The sequence below is a fragment of the Copadichromis virginalis genome, linkage group LG6, assembly GCF_057382275.1.
Source record: "Copadichromis virginalis isolate Kocher_CV1m ecotype Utaka linkage group LG6, C_Virginalis_male_GT1.1, whole genome shotgun sequence".
NCBI lineage: Eukaryota > Metazoa > Chordata > Actinopteri > Cichliformes > Cichlidae > Copadichromis > Copadichromis virginalis.
Window position 1 is genome coordinate 23,852,097 of NC_140623.1, and position 14,925 is coordinate 23,867,021.

The following is a 14,925-nucleotide window of genomic DNA, read 5'->3' on the forward strand; positions in this document are numbered from 1 at the left end:
AGTGTCCAGATCCTAAAAGAATGAAGGAAGCAGCTGCAAACACTCCATCACTCTCCGTGTCTCTGTTTCTTTTTACGTGCGTGCTGTTTCCAACCACCGACACTCTGGACTGAGATTGCTTTTAAATTCATACGCCAGATGGAAGCCTGCCAGCAGTTTGATGGGCTTCATCCCTCCTTCCTGCACCTCCCTCTCAAAGTTTCTCACCATTCTAGTTCCCCTGCTAATCCCACTTGACTTTTACCTTTCCCCCCCTCTATCCTATTTTCTTGTCCAATTCCCTCTCTTTTCCGGGCTTCCACCTCATTCATCCTCTACCTTTCAATCCCTCACTCTTCTCTTTGTCAAGAAGAGAAATGCTGTCTTTTCCTCAATAAAAGTGAAGGGGGTCTGTAAACTCACATAAAACCACCCATTTCTCGCTATAACGCTGATTTACAGCCCCCTCCCCTCTCTTCTCCCCCACGGCTCGTGAGAAATCCCATCTGTTACCGAAAAAGACTCACAAGAAAGCAAAACTGTCGCAGTCAGAGGCCAGGCCGCCGGAAACAAAACGGATGGGTTCAAGCCAGCAAGACAAGCCGAGCTATGCAGAAACAGAAAATGCAGCGGGGTGTTTTTCTGACTTTTTGGATTAGGACGTGAAACTGTAAGGCAGCTGCACAATAGCAGGCAAACTTCCCAGATCTTTCTTGGCTTTGTTTTCATTGGCTGCAGAAAAGCCCAGGCCTTCAACACGTAGCTGCAAACTACTTCCACGACAAGCTGACAACACTACTGCCCAAAAAACATGCTGTCAAAGGTGCAGAGCTCCTCACGGCCCAACCACCCGTGTCCCATTTAATGTTGCCTACTACATAGCCTACATCTAAACTACAATGATGCACTGTTGAGCTGTTCTACTTTTTCAAGAGGCTGAGGAGAAACAAAATGAGGAAGAAAATGTAATAATAATAATAACAACAACAATATGCAGATGATGACGACTTAGACGAAGAAGAGGAAAAAAAGCAGGTGGAAGAGGAGAAGTAGTAGTCGAAGAAGAAAAAGGAGGAAACTGACAACTGCTAGATGAAGGAGTAAAGGGAGATGAAGTAAAAGAAAAGAGGGAGATCAGAAGAAGAAGATTAAGAAGGAGGGAGAGGAGATGAGGAAACGGGGGGGGAAAATGAGAGGAAAACAAGCTGTAGTAGCAGAAGACCTGAAGAGGAGGAGAAAAGAAAGAAGTGGACGAGGATAGGTAGAAGATGAAGGAGGAGAAGGAAGAGTGGAAGTAATGCATGCAGATGAAGATAGAAGGAGAAAGAGAAGAAGCAGTAGATGAAGAAAAGGAAAGACGAGGACGATAACACGAAGAAGAGCTAACTTGGTTAGTTTTTGCTAGATGTATTTTACGCTTCTTCCTTAGAGATCATTATTTATGATTTATTGAAGATGCTCTTTGTAATCTCATTTGGAAAGCATCGTCATGATGTGTGTGTGTGTGTGTGTGTGTATAAAAACAATAAAGAAAACATTAACCATTTACAAAATCTGGTTCCACAGCTGCAATCGAAGCTAGACGTCACTGTGCGTGTGTGTGTGTGTGTGTGTGTGTGTGTGTGTGTGTGTGTGTATCCTTGAATTGTCAAAGCGGGAAATAACAGAGACAAAGTAACACTTTGAATGGTACTGCAGCCTAAACAAACAACCTTATGTACACACAAACACACACATACACACACAAACAAAGCTTGCAAACAGAGCTCCAAGTTGTGAGCATGCTCACACGGCCGTGCTTCGTCTAAGCAGCAGTGATGTATAGAGAGTGAAGGACGGACACAAATAGCTCGATGTTTAAGGCACAATTAAAGACTTACAGCATCTGTGTGTGTGTGTGTGTGTGTGTGTAGCTATATCATTTTCCGTGTGTAGCTATATCATTTTCCGTCCGGTGTGGTTTCCATGGGCGGGACGGTGAGAGGGGGGGAAAAAAAAAAAAATTTACCACAAAAGAAAGGGAAGGAGGGGGGAATTTTCAGGGTGTGCCAAAGAATCTAAGGCATGTGAGGGTGGGTGGGCCAGGGCCACTGTGAGGTGGGGGGCAAAAAAAAAAAAAAAAAAAAAGACTAATTAGTCAACAGGAGGAGCAGACAAAACACAAAAGCTACATGCCTCAAGAATGAAGGTAAGTAATGAGCATTTGTGAGCACGTGTGTACACATCCCCCTCACTGACCCAGAGCAAACTGAGCTCTTCAACACTGCCGGTGACAGTGAATGCCCTCTGTATGTATACTTGAAAGTAAATGGGTCAGCTGTGACAGAAAACACATATAGAGTTACTTATTTAACCATAACTCTCTCAACACGTCAGCCAGTCAAAGGCGCAGGACTCCAGAGATACACACACACACACTGCTCCTGATGAAACGAGCCCAGATAAAGTCAGGAAGCAGCTGGGGGTGACAGGGGGTTAAAGAATTATATAACACACTTAGAAAATGAGCCCAGAAAACATTCTGCAGGGTTTGAAATCTTTTGATGTAGGAGTGAAAAAAACCGTTTCAGAAACAAAGCCAAGAGACCATTTCCTGGATTTGGGAAACTTGGGACCGAGTGTGCACCAACCCCTCCCCCATTACCAGACCCCTCTTTCCTGTGGGTGAGCACGGAGGTCGAGGGAGGGGGAGAAAGGGTGCACCACGAATACAGTGACACTGAGCGAAACGCAGTAACGCAGATGAGCCGGTCCTGCAGCCAGAAAGACTTTGACGTAATGAGACCACAGCTCTTTCCTGGACCCAGCGCTGACGGCAACAAGTAGTGCCAGGAGTGTGACAACAACACGTTTATAGTGCAGCCTGTCATGTGCCTGCAGCTCGGGGTAATCGTTTTCCATTTCATGGTTACAGGATTATATTACAATATCACTTTTTTCCTCATTTTCAAATACCTTTTCTTGTTTTTTTATGTTAAGTACTCTGTATTATTAGTGATCATAACATCTGTTGAATGCCTAAAGTACTATTCACTCAAAGAGTCAGTGTTACGTTACTCAACCAAAGTCTGATATGATGACACCCCACTTTAAAAATGGGTTAAAGAGGAGACACTCTGGTGTGATTCTGAATCCAGCCCTCAAAGTGTTGGTATTGTTGGTTTCCACTGGCCATTGTCATCTCCTTCTCTTCTCAGCAAATTTTACAATCTATATAAGTAAACTTGAATAAGCTTGAATACTTAAATCCTGAAGAGTCGATGTGTGATTTAAACCTCGTTGTGAATTTTTCTGAGCTGTATATTTTAACAACAGAAGATTCTCCTCTGGGTGAAGGCCAAAACGTAACATTTGAGAGCAAGTGCCTACTGCTTTTTTTTATATGCCTGAAGACCTCAGACAGTGTCCTTGCAATAATAATGTGGTTAGAAAGTTTTTAAAATCCCAGCAGAGCATCCTCTTTGCTGTCCTCCTTGTTTAGGGCTGTTGTTAATAACCAGTATGGAACTGGCACTGGTAGCTAGGTATTGATAAGCAGCTAGATAAGCAACGCTGTTATGAATACAGTGGGGCAAAAAAGTATTTAGTCAGCCACCGATTGTGCAAGTTCCCCCACCTAAAATGATGACAGAGGTCAGTAATTTGCACCAGAGGTACACTTCAACTGTGAGACACAGAATGTGAAAAAAAAAAATCCATGAATCCACATGGTAGGATTTGTAAAGAATTTATTCGTAAATCAGGGTGGCAAATAAGTATTTGGTCAATAACAAAAATACAACTCAATACTTTGTAACATAACCTTTGTTGGCAATAACAGAGGTCAAACGTTTACTATAGGTCTTTACCAGGTTTGCACACACAGTAGCTGGTATTTTGGCCCATTCCTCCATGCAGATCTTCTCGAGAGCAGTGATGTTTTGGGGCTGTCACCGAGCAACACGGACTTTCAACTCCCGCCACAGATTTTCTATGGGGTTGAGGTCTGGAGACTGGCTAGGCCACTCCAGGACTTTCAAATGCTTCTTACGGAGCCACTCCTTTGTTGCCCGGGCGGTGTGTTTTGGATCATTGTCATGTTGGAAGACCCAGCCTCGTTTCATCTTCAAAGTTCTCAATGATGGAAGGAGGTTTTGGCTCAAAATCTCACGATACATGGCCCCATTCGTTCTGTCCTTAACACGGATCAGTCGTCCTGTCCCCTTGGCAGAAAAACAGCCCCATAGCATGATGTTTCCACCCCCATGCTTCACAGTAGGTATGGTGTTCTTGGGATGCAACTCAGTATTCTTCTTCCTCCAAATACGACGAGTTGAGTTTATACCAAAAAGTTCTACTTTGGTTTCATCTGACCACATGACATTCTCCCAATCCTCTGCTGTATCATCCATGTGCTCTCTGGCAAACTTCAGACGGGCCTGGACATGCACTGGCTTCAGCAGCGGAACACGTCTGGCACTGCGGGATTTGATTCCCTGCCGTTGTAGTGTGTTACTGATGGTGACCTTTGTTACTTTGGTCCCAGCTCTCTGCAGGTCATTCACCAGGTCCCCCCGTGTGGTTCTGGGATCTTTGCTCACCGTTCTCATGATCATTTTGACCCCACGGGATGAGATCTTGCGTGGAGCCCCAGATCGAGGGAGATTATCAGTGGTCTTGTATGTCTTCCATTTTCTGATGATTGCTCCCACAGTTGATTTTTTCACACCAAGCTGCTTGCCTATTGTAGATTCACTCTTCCCAGTCTGGTGCAGGTCTACAATACTTTTCCTGGTGTCCTTCGAAAGCTCTTTGGTCTTGGCCATGGCGGAGTTTGGAGTCTGACTGTTTGAGGCTGTGGACAGGTGTCTTTTATACAGATGATGAGTTCAAACAGGTGCCATTCATACAGGTAACGAGTGGGGGACAGAAAAGCTTCTTACAGAAGACGTTACAGGTCTGTGAGAGCCAGAGATTTTCCTTGTTTGAGGTGACCAAATACTTATTTTCCACCCTGATTTACGAATAAATTCTTTACAAATCCTACCATGTGAATTCATGGATTTTTTTTCACATTCTGTCTCTCACAGTTGAAGTGTACCTCTGGTGCAAATTACTGACCTCTGTCATCATTTTAAGTGGGGGAACTTGCACAATCGGTGGCTGACTAAATACTTTTTTGCCCCACTGTAGTTATGCAAAATGGGCAGTCCTGCACATTCAAGAGTCGTCTCACTTTACTACACTTAATATAACTAGAGAAATGGTCTGCATCACTGAACTTTCTTTCTTTTTTAATGCTCCACTACCACGGTTTGTCAACTACCACTAAACAACAGAAATAGAAGAACATGCTAAGGTCCATCCAGTACTTTCATTACAGTCATTTGAGAGCAGTGTGGGGTGGGGGTCATCTTTGGTCATCAAATAGTTCACAATTAAAACTGAATACTCGTTTGACTCCCGTTGCTAGGCACCCAAACCAAAGAGTTCATCACTCAAAGTCACCACGGGAACAGCATCTATAGCTCAAATATCAAGACTGAATCTGAGGCTACAGCAGCAGGAAAAGGTGCTGCGAGTCACTTACTGGCACGATGAGCTGTGTCATGAATCCACAGGAGTTACTTTGCAAAAAAGGCAATCTGCTCTCAAATTTAACTGGTGGATTAACAGGTGCTGTTTGGTATTCACCAGCTGTCAACCGTATGAGCTCGATCACTAACGAGCCTATGGCCACTCATCTACCTGAACATCATGATGCAGTTCCCAATACCGCAGAGAACATCGCAGATAAACATTAAAAAGACAGAGTTCACCTCCCCATTGTATTAAACAATCACACTCTGTACCTTTTACCACATTTCTTACACTTTACACATAGTGCAAATTCAACACTGTCTGACACACTCATTGAATTAACATCCGTTAGTTACAGCTGAGTAAATCTGTTGGCGTCATGTGTCAGCAAGCGTCTCAACATCCACCTGGCCAGGACACCCCATCTAATGTTTTGGTTAAGTTTTGTTTCAGCTACATACTTAAAATGAGGGAAAATGTGCAGAAAATAGAGAGGTTCCATTTCAACCAAAGTCTCATACATTAATTTGTTCAAACACTAACATCCACCAGATCATTGGAGACCTGCTTAAGCAGCGATCACACCCTGCTATGGACATAGACAGCTGTAGATATCATGGACCATTAAGTCCACTAGAACAGGAATGACTAAAGTCCACTTTAACTAAAGGGTGCACAGTTGGTGCACTGTATGTCTCCATAGATAAGGCTGTTTTGATCCAAAAAGCTGTCCAGCATGCAGATGTCCTCCCATGTATATAACTATAACATGCCTCTTAGGGGTAGTGTTAGGTTCTACTTTAGCCATGTGCTAAACAAAAGCCTGAAGATTACACCTTTCCAATCAAGTCCTGTTAATCCATTTTGGCTTTACAAGTCATCTGCTATAATATTTCCATTTGGGTGTGCCAAATGGAAGGAAATGCCATTAAAAAGGAGCAGATGCGAAGCCAACTCTAGCCCAAACCAGGTCACTGGTCACCTGGTGGAAACTAACCCAGAGAGGTTAACCCAGTAAAAATCACAGGTTACCAAATATAAAATATAATAATGTATATAATATAAAAGTTCCAGGTAAAAATGGGACGCTGAACTCTTAAAATTCTGACTCGCTCATTCACTCTTTCATCTCACTAAATACCGAAAATATCTCTTTGCAGACCAAAAGGAGAATAAATAAAGTGTCCTCCATATTTTTATTTCTGACTCAGGTTATATTTATACTATCAAACCTCATGCTCCTGTCATTTCTTTTATCAATATGAGTCAGCAAAAAGCAAGCACTTCGATCATTAGAGCTTCTTACTACTTCTCACTTGACTGCAAACATTACAGCTGCTTCATATTCTTTTGTTTGGTAGAAAGAGAGGATATTGGCTATTGGAAAGCCACACCTTTCCCCTCTGAAGAAACACATAGAGGGGCGGACAGACATGGCTGTGCACAAAAGGCCTGTCAGATCCAAGGCCAGGGCAGAAGCAGTGGAGAGACTGCATATCCTATATATAGCCGAAATGTGACAGGACATCCGAGAGGACAGGGAAGTCTAGACACAAATGGCACAGCACTTAATCAAACTGTGTGTGTGTGTCTTCAGCACAGTCTTGTTATATCACCTTTCATTAGACAGCCTGTGTCAAGCTGTTGCATGATAATGCCACAAGATTGTATTAATATCACAGCCTTGTGTGATCAAATTGGCTGGAGGCTCGGCCTTTATTTGCCAAATTAAAGGGGGGGGAAAGGAAGGAAGGGAGACAGAAAGACTCAGAAAATGAGAGAGAAAGCAACGGGGTACTAGCGTCAAAGATGTGAGGAGAGTTGGTGGATCAGAGCGAGTGACTCATCAGAAAAGGAATGTCCCATCACTGCCAACGAAACTACAGACACCGTTGCAATGATTGCTCCGTCGCCAATACTTTAAATCACCCCATCTCTGGCTCTTGTCACCTCTTCCTCCTACACAAAGCCTGTCTCTTTCTCCCTCTGTCTCTGTACTGCTTATCGTTGTCGTTTCCCAGCTTAAGCAGGCCATTCTTCTCCTGCTAGATATTGCTTTTGGATGGGGATGACAAAGCTAGCTAAACCACAACTAGTGGACCAGCTCTGCACCACCCCTGTTAGGAGCAAACAGAGGTCAAGGCCGCCAATTCGTTTATTCTAACGAGTGAGTGCAAAGCCAATAAGCAAATTCCAGCACTGTGTGGTTAATCAAAGCGACACTAGTCAATTAATTTAAATTTTAATCCCCAATACAAAGTTGTTTTAAATGCAACTGCGGTTTTATGAATCACAGTAAAGATATGGAGATGAGGCTGGCACCGCATCACATCCTTACCACAGATGTTCGGTTATTTATACTCCCACCACAGGATATGATGTAGGCATAAAAAACAAAAAGAACACCACCACAATGACTGCACACATGATTCACCTTTTAGATCACCTGTCATCCTGTGCATTCACCACACAGGAATTTACAGGCTCTGCCCTTCCACATCAAGATGGAAGAAAGGGTTCGTGGCAGTTTTACCATTTCTTCTGTGGGATTTTAAACCAGCCGAAAAACCCCTACAGATAAAAAATAAACAAAAAACAAAATCAGTGTTGCCTTCTGCTGCTGATCTTGGCACACAGCTGATGTAGAAAAGACCTAATATTTGGCTAAAACTAGTTTTCTCATACACTTTCAGGGATCAAGTGACCTGCATTATCGAGTGGCATCAGAGAAATAGTTTTCAATTAAAGCATCAGTGGGAAGGTGATGAAGCAGGCCTCGACTATGATCTACGATAAGTCAATTTTTTCAAGAGGCATCCTGTGTCTATTTTACATTTACTATTATGTTATACATTCACTGTGCATATCAGTGTCACTACTGAACACTGAAAACAGCAGCGTCAAACATACACTGCCTGGTCCAAAAAAAAAAAAAAAAAAAAAGTCACACTAATATTTTGTTGGACTGTGTTAGCTTTGATGACAGCACACATCCACTGTTCCATTATAAGCTTATGCAATGTTACAACACTTATTTCCATCTAGACTTGCACTTTTTCACCAACATCTTGCACTGATGATGAGAGTTAGACCGATACATTAAGTCTTCTTCAGCAAATCCCGGTTCTTCAATGAGATTAAGGTCTGGACTCATTGGTGGCCAATCCATGTGTGAAAATGCTCTCTGAACCACTCTTTGACAGTTAGAGCCCAACGAATCCTGGCGCTGTCAAATATAATTAAAATATCCCTGTGCCACAAATGGATGGAAAAAGCTGGGCTCTCAGTATATTCAGGTAGTCAGCTGACCTTGTTTTCTGAACACAGACCACCTAAAAATTACAATGAAAATTGCAACCACAGGCTTGCATGGTAGGTACTAGGGATGGTCGATGCACCACCACTCTGGAACAGGGCAAATCTGGACTCATAAGACCACGTGATCCTTTTTTCATTCCTCCACAGTCCAATCTTTATGCTCCTTGGCAAACTGAAACCTGTTTTCCCAGTTAGCCTCATTGATAAGTGTTTTCTTCTGGCTACAGAGCTGTTTGTTCTATCGTTAAATTTTTACAATTTGATTTCACCAAACATATAAATGATCTCCAATCATTTTCAAGATTTGTGCCAATTTGCAAGGGAAACAGTAAGGGCTTAACATATTTTTGCACAAATGTTGTTCTTTATATGTGAATGTTTGGTTCTTTATCGTATCTCCTGGCTAAATGCTTAAAGCACTAATTTCAGCTCTGCTTGCTATTATTAGTGCACTGCAAATATTTTGCTTGGCAAGCCCTTCAGGTTTTTCCCCCACCCCTAAAAATTCTTTATGAAATCCAATTACCTGCTAACAGAGGAACACCTGTCCATTTACCCAAGTGGTCCTTGAGACATGGAGTCCAGACTCTCACTTCTATCACTTCTTAATCCTTGTTTAGAGACAGCCCAAATCCTTGAACTTTTTTTAAGTAGGCCAATTTACAGTAGCACCTGGGGCTCTGGCCTTTATAGCCACTTTCATATCATATGACTGTGTGTGTGCACGTGTGTTTGTTTAAAAGCCAAAAGGAGGCGAGAGGAGGGAGAAGGGAACGCCAGACCAAAAGCCAGAAGAAGAAAAAACCCTTATGCAGCTGAACTGAAACTGATGGGTGTATACAGGGGAAAGTGCAGCCATGTGGAAAAGACAACATCAGAAACAGAAACATATAAACAGGAGAGTCGCAGAAAAAGCCCCCCCCCCCTTTCAAAAGTAGAAATCCTGTCCATCCTCGCCTCATCCTCAGGTAATTTGGAGGCAGAATAACGTGCATACTGATGACCCGATCCCAGAGCGCTCTGACAGCAAGGAGACAGTCCATCGGCGAGGCTGCCAGGAGCCGACACGCTACACAAACAGGAAAACACACAAAAAAAAGAGAAAAGAAAACAAAGCGGAAAAAAGTGGAGGGGGGAAAAGGCGGCGATGAGGAGCAAGCATGCGGGCGAAAAGCTGTCAAAAAACAGGCGAGACAGACGGACAGATGGAAAGATGAGAAAAAAAAAAAGGGGCCCTATCATCTGGCTTCACACCCCGCAGGATGAACAGGGCCTCTGTGCTCCTTCCCTGTTCAAACACACCTCACGGCTGTCTGCTCCCTGCAACAACAATGCGCGCACACACACACGCATGCACGCACACACACACTGCAGCCTGCCTAACAGTGGGCACAATAACCCTATTGAGAGGCATCGATAGGGGGCTGAAAGTGAAGAGAATGAGATGCTGAAAAAAGATTGACAACTCACACATACAGTCTCCCGGACCCAGCAGCACACATAAATCCACACAAACAAATCGTAGCGTGGTTATCCTGCCAGCATGACAGCCTGGGATGAATCTACTCTCTGCTGTCCTTAATTCATCATTCATCTGTCCAATCTGGTCACACACACCACACACACACACGACTAAAAATCACACACACAAACAGTTGTTTGGTCAGGGGCGGACCAGAAGTATTGTTACACAAGGGAAGAAGGGTGGTGGTAGCGGATCTCCGAACTCTTTATCTGATTGCTCACACACACCCACGCAGAAACGCTCAGTCACACAAGCATGTACACACACGCACACTTTCACCACGCTTTCTCGTCAGCTGCTGTGCATGACCCCGACCACACACAGACTAACGAGTTGGTGCTGCAAGGCAAGAAAGTCCCGGGATCGTTCACATGCAGGTTTATCGTCTTTCCAACAACTGCACCCATTCTGCTGAGGACTGTGGCTAGCGCAGCTATTGAAACATATTTTAGGCTGTGCTCAAAGCTTTGCAAGGTGACAGCCTGGATTAGGGTCAATCAACCAAATGTGACAAAAATGCCCACCTGAGCCCCTCCATCACACGATTCAAGTATTTTTAATGAAGGCATGCAAAACTTTATCTACATACTAGGTCCTCAAATTTTGCTCTTTTTAAAAATCTTTTTTTTTTTTGCATTTTTAGCCCTTATAATCCCAAAAGTACAACAACTAGCCACATAAAGGGCTAAAAACAAACAGACCGTCTCTGATGTCCATGCATGTTCACTTTATGAGGATTCTGAAAATCTTCTTCAGCACCTAAAGCCATTTGATCAGCTATTATATGGAATATCTGAACACTCTTTCACAGATACCAGTCATTAACAAAAAAAAAATGACTATCTCAGAAATCATTTTCACACAGCTTAAGGATGAGCCTGGTATTAAAATACAGGTTAAAATTGAGACCTTTGGGAGGTGGTTTAGCTCCCTGGGTTGAGTGGGATACCAATATGCCGCAAGGCCACCACAGATCATTTCCTGCATGCTTTTCACCTTACTCCATCTTCCCGTCCTTTCCTATCTGCCTCACAGAAAAGCAGAACTTCCACAGGCTAAAGCTTAATTTGACCCAAGTGCAACTTTGCCAGTGCAACAATGATATATGCTGCAGAACTGATGCTCGAATCAAAAAATACAAAATAAAAATAAATTTGCCTTCAGAATATAACGCTAAGATTTTACCTCACCCTTACACTGCAGTAAAACTGATTTGAAACCAACATTTCATGAAATTATTAAGGGTCAGAAATGCTGAAAAGGTTTTGACATTCATCTCATGTTCTTTGACTGTAAAACTGCTAAACTTCTAAAATCCTGATTCTTCAGGGGTCAGGTGCCATGTGTTGATTCATTTCATATAAAAACGAGACATTACCGACTTGCGCTTGCATTCTGTGCATGTGTCCAAATCGTGCAGCAGCACGCCTTCCTTTGAGGATGAGTTGGCATCTTGAAAGCGAGGAGCTCATACCAAATATTACCAGAGCTAAAACAAAGACGCACTCAGGAACAGTCTGCAGTGCTTGGCCCAAAACTCGACCCATAAATGTCCGAGTCACTTTTTCCACACTCAGCAACTCCTGATTGCTGTATAGAAATGCTACAAGAGGGAGGGAGGGAGGGCAAAGGAGCGAGAGAGAGAAAATGACGAGGGAAAAGAAGGATGAAGCGACGACAGAGGCTGGCAACACAGAGAGGAGCAGAATATAAACCAACTTAACCCAAACCCAAAAGCCCTGAGCAATTAGCAATGACATCATGTACACGCACGCACGCACGCACACACACACACACACACACACTGCAGAGAAGGGCTAGGTTTGAATGAAAAGCAAGACAGCAGGGTATAGAGGCTGCAAGGATAGCGAGGGAGGCGAGGCAGAGGATGACAGTGCACCATTTCTACTATGGTGGTACAGCCAGTGACACATTCAGTTTTGCAATTGCACAAATGAACTCACCAAACCGACACCGCCACAACCACAGCTTAAAATAGAGAGCACAAGCTGTTTACCAACAAAGTGCTTATAAAAAATAAAAAAAGGAAGCAAAGGCAGGAAAAGGGAGAACTGGGAAGATATTTAGATCAGACTCAAAGCATGCTTTACTCATGAGGCTTTTTAACATGACTGCACCTTTGAAACAGATACACCAGTAAGTAAGTACCAGTGCAAATGTGATGCAAAACAAATACAGCAGAGCCAGGAGAGAAAGGCTGGCAGTGAAACCTCAGTGGTGCACTCTAAAAGAAGAAATCGGGTCCTCTGACAATTGGTGTTATTGTCAACAACTTCAGCACTCCTTCTCCTCATAGGCTGCAATATATTACATGAACTGTGTCCCGAGCGTTTACAGTCTTACCACAAGAGTCAACAGTGACGCTCCCTCTAGGTGTTTATGCACAATCATTACATACCCCAAACTCTCACTCTCTCCCCTCTCTCTTTCTCCTCCCTACCTCTAAGAAAATTAAAACAGGAAAGCTATTCACGTCCTCCTCTAGATTCTTTATATCGCAAAAACATAAACATGCAATTAAGTGGCTCCATGTTTGCATAAAACAAACAGCCGTATCTTCTCAGGGAGCTCTGGCAGAAACAACCAGAGGAAGGCTGGAAATGATTAGCTAGCCACAACCAACCAGGACCAAGCACCACTGCAAGTCCCTGACTGGGCTCCCAGGGGTTTCTGATGGCCTACAGCCCCACACACTATTCAATGTAATATGCCTAAGTGAAGAGAATACCCCCTTTATGCCTGTTTGTTTCACAATGAGCCTTTTTATTACTTAAATTGTTGCTGTAAACAGAGCACGACATGGGAATGTTTCCAACCTCTGGATGGAAACCACAGGACAGAAAACTGGAGCAGGCTGAATTAATCTGTCAGCTAATTAGTTCCAAACAGAAAATTAATAATTGATTAAAGGTTTAAGCCACTGTTGGAGTGACAGACTGATACTTGTTGGATCAATCATCTTAAATTTAAATGATTTACTATACAACTGAAGATGTGAGGAAGGTCACATTGTTGCCTGATCCACGAATAACTGATAAAAACACCAATCTAGGCTTTACTCAAAATTTTCTGATTTTTTTTTATTTTTATTTTGGTCACTTGCCGAAATGAATATTATATCTTACTGACTTAGCTTAATGCACCAAACTGGCTAGTTGCCTCATATGAAGGTATTTAGGGGTGTGAAGCATAAAAAAAAGCCTTGTTTTTGTCTTGAGGTTGGCCAAGTTTGGATGATTGGACAGTTTCCCCCGTCTCTTACCTGAGCCTAGGCCCTCTGCATGAAGACGACACACGTTTAAGAGCCGTTAGGTGCCACAAAGGTTATTTTACACGTATGTTGTGTCCACCGTCGGACGGTTCTCCTGTTTTTCGGTCCCCTCGACACAGCGGCTGAGTTAAAAAGTCAAGCTGGAGTCAGCGGCAGCTGCCTTGCCCGCGACCGTGCTCCGTTTACGGCTGCGCATTGAACGTGTGACTCCCTGAACGCTGTGTGAGAGCTCGTCCACGGACACCGGGAAAATACGTGACAATAAAGTGAAAGAAGCATACCCTGGGTCCCGTAAATGCCCCCTCCCCTCATCTGCCGCCCCAGCCTATCCTCCTATACCACCACCACCTTCGCCAACCGTGTGTAACACAGCGGGCCCCTCAGATGCCAATCACTGCGTCGCCCGGGGAAGATTACGGGAAAAGTTAACTCCCGTTTTTCATTTGAACGAGACGTAAAACGACCGCAAGTCCCTGCGTTGAAGCGAAATTTATCGGCATACCACATCACTCACCTCTTCTCCTGCGGGTTCACGTACTCCTCGCAGAGCTCCTGTCTTTTTTTTCTCTCTCCACCCCTCCGTTCTCGGATTGTTTCCCTTTTCTCCTCCCTCCCAGATGCCGCTGGTCTCCGGCAGGGGGAACCGGGGGACGCTGCTCCGGAAGCAAACGCTCCTCTGTTTTTACTGCCTACGCAGAGAGCGGCTCAATATTAGCGCTTTAATCTGTGATGCCTGCTGGCAGCTTTAAATCAAGAGGTTTCAGTAGCAAAGATGAACTGTTGGTTAGGAAAGCATTGTCCAAAAAAAAAGTGACAATGAAAATGTCGACAGAAAGCATGATTATTCCTAACACACGAGATGGGAAGGAATAACTGCAGAGAATAGGTTAAAATGTATAATATAATAATAAGCAAGCATAATGTGGAAATTACTGTATAAGCAGTACTGTGCAAAAGTCTCGAGACATCTTAATTTCTTTCTGAAGATCTTCCAGAGTTTTCCTTTGGACATAGGTTGCTTTTTCACTATTTTTTCAGTTCAGATCTTGCACCTCAAATTTTTCAGAGTTTGTTTGTTTGTTTGTTAAGACACTTAACACATCTTTAGGTACACACAATTTGTTCTCATATCTTTAGTTGAAGTCATATAAAATGCCAATTGGGGCTTTATATAGCTTTATTTTTCAGCACGAGAAGCATCCCAAATACACCGCGAATGCAATAAAAGCACACTCGGATAGAAAAACACATC

At 43.4% G+C, this 14,925-nt stretch overlaps 1 protein-coding gene across 4 annotated transcripts in view; it reads right to left on the reverse strand.

Annotated features, from left to right (window-relative positions):
• Positions 1-14,332, reverse strand: part of apbb2b (amyloid beta (A4) precursor protein-binding, family B, member 2b) — a 57,261-nt gene extending 42,929 nt beyond the window's left edge. For 2 of the 4 annotated variants that reach the window (XM_085459341.1, XM_085459340.1), the window contains exon 1: positions 14,188-14,331. The gene's annotated coding sequence lies outside the window, so the exon portion shown is untranslated. Of the gene's footprint in view, positions 1-13,664; positions 13,992-14,187 lie in introns of those variants that run through there. The other 2 variants (XM_085459338.1, XM_085459339.1) reach the window with 2 other exon arrangements.
• Between the last annotated feature and the right edge of the window lie 593 nt (positions 14,333-14,925).